At 35.1% G+C, this 7,321-nt stretch overlaps 1 pseudogene; it reads left to right on the forward strand.

The window, feature by feature from the left end:
• Positions 1-223: 223 nt before the first annotated feature.
• Positions 224-1,917, forward strand: LOC133102222 (tigger transposable element-derived protein 1-like; annotated as a pseudogene).
• The last annotated feature ends 5,404 nt before the right edge of the window (positions 1,918-7,321 follow it).

The following is a 7,321-nucleotide window of genomic DNA, read 5'->3' on the forward strand; positions in this document are numbered from 1 at the left end:
TGTCCTGGTGATCTGTGATCAATGATCTTCGATGTTACTATTGTAATTGTTTTCGGGTGCCACAAACCTTGCCTGTATAAGATGGTGAATGTTATTAATAAATGTTGCGTGTGTTCTGAATGCTCCACCAACCAGCCATTTTCTTGTCTCTTTCCCTTTCCTCAGGCCTCCCTATTCCCTGAGACATAACAATATTGAAGTTAGGTGAATTAATAACCCTACAATGCCCTCTAAGTGTTCAAGTGAAAGGAATAGTCTTTCAATTTAAATCAAAAGCTAAAAAGGATTGACCTTGGTGAGGAAGGCATGCAAAAAGCCAAGCTTTGCCTCTTGTGCCAAATAGTCAGCCAAATTGTGAATGCAAAGGAAAAGTTCCTGAGGAAATTAAAAATGCTACTCCAGTGGAAGAAAGTAAACAGCCCTCTTGCTGATATGGAGAAAGTTTTAGTAATCTGGATAGAAGCTCAAACCAGTCATAACATTCCCTTAAGCCAAAGCCTAATCCAGAGAAAGGTGCTAAATCTCTTCAATTCTATGAAGGCTGAGAGAGGTGAGGAAGCTGTGGAAGTGAAGTTTGAAGTGAGCAGAGGTTGGCTCATGAGGAGTCAGGAAAGAAGCTGTCTCCATAACATCAAAATGCAAGGTGAAGCAGTAAGTGCTGATGTAGAAGCTGCAGCAAGCTATCCAGAAGATCTAGCTAAGGTAATTCATGAAGGTGGCTACCCTAAAAACGTGTTTTCAATGTAGATAAAACAACCTTCTATTGGAAGAAAGCCATCTAAGATTTTCATAGCTAGAGAGGAGAAGTCAATGCCTGGTTTCAAGGTTTTAAAGGACAGGTTGATTCTCTTGTTAGGGGCTAATGCAACTGGTGACTTTAAGTTGAGGCCAATGTTTATTTACCATTCTGAAAATCCTACAGCCCTTAAGAATTATTCTAAATCTACTCTGCCTGGGTTCTATAAATGGAACAACAAAGCATGGATAATAGCACATCTGTTCACAACATGGTTTATTGAATATTTTAAGCCCACCATTGAGACCTACTGCTCAGAGAGAAAGATTCCTTTCAAAATATCACTGCTCATTAACAATGCACTTGGTCTCTAAGTGTTCTGATGGAGGTGTGCAATAAGATTCATGTTGTTTTCATGCTTGCTAACACAACATCCATTCTACAGCCCGTGGATCAAGAAATAATTTCTACTTTCAAGTCTTATTACTTAAGAAAAACATTTTGTAAGGCTATAGCTACCATAGATGGTGATTCCTCTGATGGATCTGAATGAAGTCAATAGAAACTTTTCTGGAAAGTATTCATTGTTCTAGATGCCATTAAACACATTCGTGGTTCATGGGAAGAAATCAAGATATCATCATTAACAGGAGTTTGGAAGAAGTTGATTCCAACCTGCATGGATGACCTTGAGGGGTTCAAGACTTCAGTGGAGGAAGTAACTGCAGATGTGGTGGAAATAACAAGAGATCTAGAATTCAAAGTGAAGCCTGAAGATGTGACTGAACTGCTGCAATCTCATTATAAAATTTCTACAGATGAGGCATTGATGCTTATGGATGAGCACAGAAAATGTTTTCCTGAGATGGAATCTACTCCTGGTGAAGACGTTGTGAAGGCTGTTGAAATGACAACAAAGGATTTAGAATTATTACATAAACTTAGTTGATAAAACAGTTGTAGGGTTTGAGAGAAGTTCTACTGTGGGTAAAATGTTATCAAACAGCATTGCATGTTACAGAAAAATTGTTGGTGAAAGGAAGAGTCAATCAATGCAGCAAAGTTCATTCTTGTCTTATTTCAAGAAATTGCCAAAGCCATCACAACCTTTGGTGACCGCCACCCTCAACAGTCAGCAGCAGCCATCAACATCGAGGCAAGACGCTCCACCAGGAAAATGACTGACTCCCTGAAGGCTCAGGTAATGTTTAGCATTTTTTATCAAAGCATTTTTTAATTAAGGTATGTACATATTTTAGACCTAGTTCTATTGCACATTTAATAGACTACAGTATAGTAAAGATAAATTTTATATACTTTGGAAAATCAAAAAAAAATTAGTGTGACTTGCTTTATTGCGATATTTGCTTTATTGCAGTGGTCTAGAACCGAACCCACAATGTCTCCAAGCTATGACTGTATAATTAACTCCTCTCAGTGGAGCCAGGTGATTTTTAGAAAGACTAATTAGTCTCAGGAGAAATATGGCACTAACTTTAGAACATCTACATAGATATACATAACTGAGAGTTTACAATTATTTTTTCATTTATTCGTGCGTTTTTCACTTATCTAAACAACGTTGGATATGCAAAGAGCAATAAATACAGTTCCTGCTCCCAAAGGATTTAAGTCTGTATAACAGAGACAGATACATATATAAATAATTAGAGCAACATGTTGAATGAATAATAGAAATAGGTATAGAATAAAATAGTAGTATCAATGAGGACATGATTCACTTGATTGAGTCTAAGACTTAGGATTTTACCATATGATATAAGATAAAAAGCAACTTAAACACTATTAATGGCACATGCAGAAGTGTAGTAAATTTTGATAGCATAGCTTATTCAAGCAATAGGAAGCAATTTAATATTGCTGGTGCCTAAGATACAGATAGAGGAAAGTAAGCATTGTTAAATGTGGTGGATGGTAGAGTCATATTTTGAAGGTTCTTTTACTAATGAGTTTGGACTTATACTGTGAGTTATGGGGAGCTACTGAAAGTTTTTAACTGAGAGAATATCATGGACAAATATAGACTTTTGAAGGGTTCTCTGTATGAAGAACAGATTAGAGATGGCAGTTGAGTTAGGAGGTAAATATAATAATCCAGGGAAGGGATGACAGCAGTCGCTATGGCTGGAGCAGTGGCATCGTGCCTGTTTTCAAGAGATTGAATCAAAACAATCTGATGACAAATTAAGCCATGTGGGGAAGAGAGCAAGAACTATGAGTTGACTTTCAGGATTCTACCATGAGAAGACGGTAGCACTTTTCATTAAGCTAGAAAATAACAAAGTGAGATACAAAGTTGATGCTGAAGAGTTCGGGTTTTAAATACTCAGTTATTGAGTTGAAGATTCTCTTTTGATTTGAGGGAATTGTTTTCTGAAGAAGAAATTCTCAGAAGGCAAAAGGATATATAAATCTGTAATTTAGGTGATATAATGAATTGGATATATATTTTAGAAGTCATCAAATTTCAAAACGTTGTTAAAATATGGGAGTATGTAAAATCCCCAAAGGAAATTATTTATAATGAGATGATAACCTAAAGAGCCCCAATATTTGAGGCAATATTGGAGGAAAATTATTAAGAACAAAAATATCTCATGCAGACATTGGAGATTGAAAGATTTTTTTAAAAAGGGAAAAAGAATGCTACTTAATCTTAGACCACAGTCTCATAGAATACAGGAGGGTTGTGTCTCAGAGGGAGAGGCACTAGAAAGGTACCAAAGTGTGAGAAAGAAAGACAGAAAATCCAAAACCAGAAGGTCCAGAAGAATTGCTAATTGGTCCAAAGAATAATAAACCATTGGCTCCATATATTAAAGTGGATTTTTTACATCTTTTTTATCCATTCACCTATCAATGAACACCTAGGTTGTTTCTGTATCTTTGCTATTGTAAATAATGCTGCTGCAATGAACACTGCGGTGCATATATCTTTTTGAATTAGTGTTTTTGTTTTCTTCAGATAAATACCCAGAAGTGATATTTCTGGATTATATGGTAGTTCTATTTTTAATGTTTTGAGGAACTTCCATTCTGTTTTCTATAGTGGTTGCACCAATTTGCATTCCTACCAACAGTGCAAAAGGGTTCCCTTTTTTCCGCATCCTCACCGACACTTGTCATTTGTTGTCTTTTTGATGATAGCCATTCTGACAGCTGTGAGGTGATTTCTCAATGTGGTTTTGATTTGCATTTCCCTGATTAGTGCTGTTGAGCATCTTTTCATGTACCTGTTTGACATCTGTATTTAGACATTTAGAAAAAATATCTATTCAGGTCCTCTGCTCATTTTTTGATAGGATTCTTTGGTTTTTTTTGATATTTAGTTGTATGTGTTCTTTATACATTTTGGATATTAACCCCTTATCAGACATATCATTTGCAAATATCTTCTCCCATTCAGTAGATTGCTTTTTTGTTTTGTTAATGGTTTCCTTCACTGTGTAAAACCTTTCTAGTTTGATGTGGTCCCATTTTTGGTTTATTTTTCCTTTTGTTGCCTTTGCCTGAGGAGACAGATCCAAAAAATATGCTGAGGCCAGTGTCAAAGAGCATACTGCCTATGTTTTCTTCTAGGAGTTTTATGGTTTTAGGTCTTACATTTAAGTCTTTAATCTATTTAGAGTTTATTTTTGTATATGAGGTAAGAAAAAGGTCTCGTTTCATTCTTTTACATGTAGCTAGCTGTCCAGTTTTCCCAACACAATTTATTGAAGAGACTGCCTTCTCGATTGTATGTTAACACCTCCTTTGTCATAGATTACCATATGTACATGGGTTTATTTCTGGGCTCTTTATCTTATTCCATTGATCTGTGTCTGTTTTTGTGCCAGTACTATACTGTTTAGATTACTATAGCTTTGTAATACAGTTTGAAATCAGGAAGCTTGATACCTCCAGTTTCGTTCTTCTTTCTCAAGATTGCTTTGGCTATTCAGGGTCTTTTGTGGTTCTATATAAATTTTAGGATTATTTGGTTGTCACAGTGACAATTTGATTTGTACATAGCACTTTTTTCAAGAAATGTTTGATTACAATAAATTTGTCATAAAATGCTTTTCTAAAAATATGAGAAGAAAAATATGATAAATATGGTGATGAATATTTTGTCATGCCATAATTATGTTGACATTTACCAAAGCACTTATATTTGAATGGAAAATATCTCTCCTATTGAGGAAAATAAAGAAATTCAGGGAAACAGGTGTTATACATATAGAGGCACATCATAATGTCACCTGATATCTGGGATTGGTTGATCACAACTTCCAGTCCTTATGGGTTCATTTCTTTGCTTTGGGGTTTTATGTTTCAACCCAAAGTCATTTAACTATAGTTTGTGACATGCAAATACAAAATAGTTAAAGATTATGAAGATAAAATAGTTAAAACATTATTTATACTGAAGGTTCTTTCTTGGGATTCATTCTAGCCAAGAATGTATGTGTGATCTTAAAATTTATCAGTTGTTATAGTAACATCCATTTGAATTTAATCACAGTTTAAAACAGAATAATTAAAAATTTTCAAGTAATCTAATTTAAATTATTTTAATCAGAAATTGAATCCATTAAAACAGAGACTCCTTAAGATGTAAAAAATTAGATATACTTAAAGTCAGTCAACTCTACATTGAGAATGGTTGTACCCTGGAAAATTCACCTCAGAGAGACTGGAAAATATAGAGCACTAGTTTTTCTGGGGGCAATTTTGTCCACTAGGACACATTTTTTGCTGTCACTACTGGGAGAGGGGTGAATTAATGGCGTCTAATGAGTGGAAACTAGCGAGGTTACTAAACATCCTACAATGCATATCTCAGCACCCCACAACACAGAAGTATCTGGCCCAAATGTCACTAGTGCAGCTGTTAAGAAACCCTGATTGAAACTAAATAGGTGTATCCTATCATTTCCTTTTTTCATAGCTGTTTATTTCTGGCTCTCCCTAGACTTTCAGGGTCTAACTCTGTCTCAGTTTCCTCTTTCTCTCTCTCTTTCTCATTTTTTCATTCTTTTTTTCTCTAATGAACCTCTTTGATGAAGATCCATTTATACTTGATGGCAAAGGACATCTTGTAATTAGAAGTGAGGACTAGAAGTTGTCAGAGATAAAAGACTAAATTTAAAAAGAGTGTAGTAAAAGTTGCATCAGCAAGACAAAAAAAAATTGATTCAGTGATACTATTTTTTAAAAAATTTCAAATTGTCCTAAAAATGAATAGAAAGATTGAAGATGGACTATTTCCAAAACTTCCTGAAAGTCAGCCTCAGAGACTGTAAACAGTGACATCAACCAGTGTTAGTGAGTACAAAGGACGATACATTTATATACACCTTGAACTTTAAAATTGCTTCTCCTCCATTTCCTCAATTAATCTTTGTGAGGAAACCCCTGGATTTCAATCACTCACATTTCTTTGTCTTTGCTTCTGTCAGTTTAAGCAAAAAATAATAAGACTGTACTTTCCTTTTGATTTGTGATTTCAAAAAATTCTTCATCTGGGTTCAACATATTATTTTTTTATTCTTTTTTCCCTCTTTATGGTAAAATATACTTAACATAAAATTTACTGTCTTAACCATTTTTAAATGTACAGTTCAGTAGTACTAAACCTATTCATGTTGTGCAACTATCACCACTATACATTTCCAGAACTCTTTTCATCTTGCAAAACTAAAAATTCTGTGCTCATTAAAAAATGGTTAAGTGGGACTTCCCTGGTAGTACAGTGGTTAAGAATCTGCCTGCCAATGCAGGGGACACGGGTTCGATCCCTGGACTGGGAAGATCCCACATGCCGCGGAGCAACTAAGCCCGTGCGCCACAATTACTGAGCCTGAGCTCTAGAGCCCGTGAGCCACAATTACTGAGCCCATGTGCTGCAACTACTGAAGCCCATGCGCGGAGAGCCCATGCTCCGCAACAAGAGAAGCCACTGCAATAAGAAGCCTGCGCACCACAACGAAGAGTAGCCCTGACTCGCGGCAACTAGAGAAAGCCCGCCTGCAGCAATGAAGACCTAACACAGCCAAAAAAAAAAAAAAAAAAAAAGGTAAGTGAATAACTTTCATCCAAAATTTTGGAAGAAATTACACAAAATACAATATTATAATTTTCATTGTCATTTTTTATGAATTTAATTTACTCATTTAAATTCTACCCATAATCTTTTTCTTTGGACCTAATTGTTCTCTATAGGAAATTTCTCTTAAATTTGACTTCACATTCATTTACTGCATTAATTAATTGAAGACAAGGGAATTAGAAAATGAAAGTCTCATTACTGAATTAATTGAATGGGAAAGTTGAGACATGAAATAATGAAAGTAAAATGTATTTCCACAATCAATTGATCATTTTACACAATTCTCCTCCTTTTATTATCTCATTCTCCCTATTAACCATTTTATTTACTTTTGCCATGCATCCTTCCATTATTTCTTGTTTGATACAAGCACACAAGGTTAAATTTTTCATTTTCTACTTCCACTGTATTTTCACAGGCACAGGCAAAGCTACATCTAATCTCTTATTTCCCAGGCTTTATGACTCTTCATA

The sequence above is a fragment of the Eubalaena glacialis genome, chromosome 12, assembly GCF_028564815.1.
Source record: "Eubalaena glacialis isolate mEubGla1 chromosome 12, mEubGla1.1.hap2.+ XY, whole genome shotgun sequence".
Lineage (NCBI taxonomy): Eukaryota > Metazoa > Chordata > Mammalia > Artiodactyla > Balaenidae > Eubalaena > Eubalaena glacialis.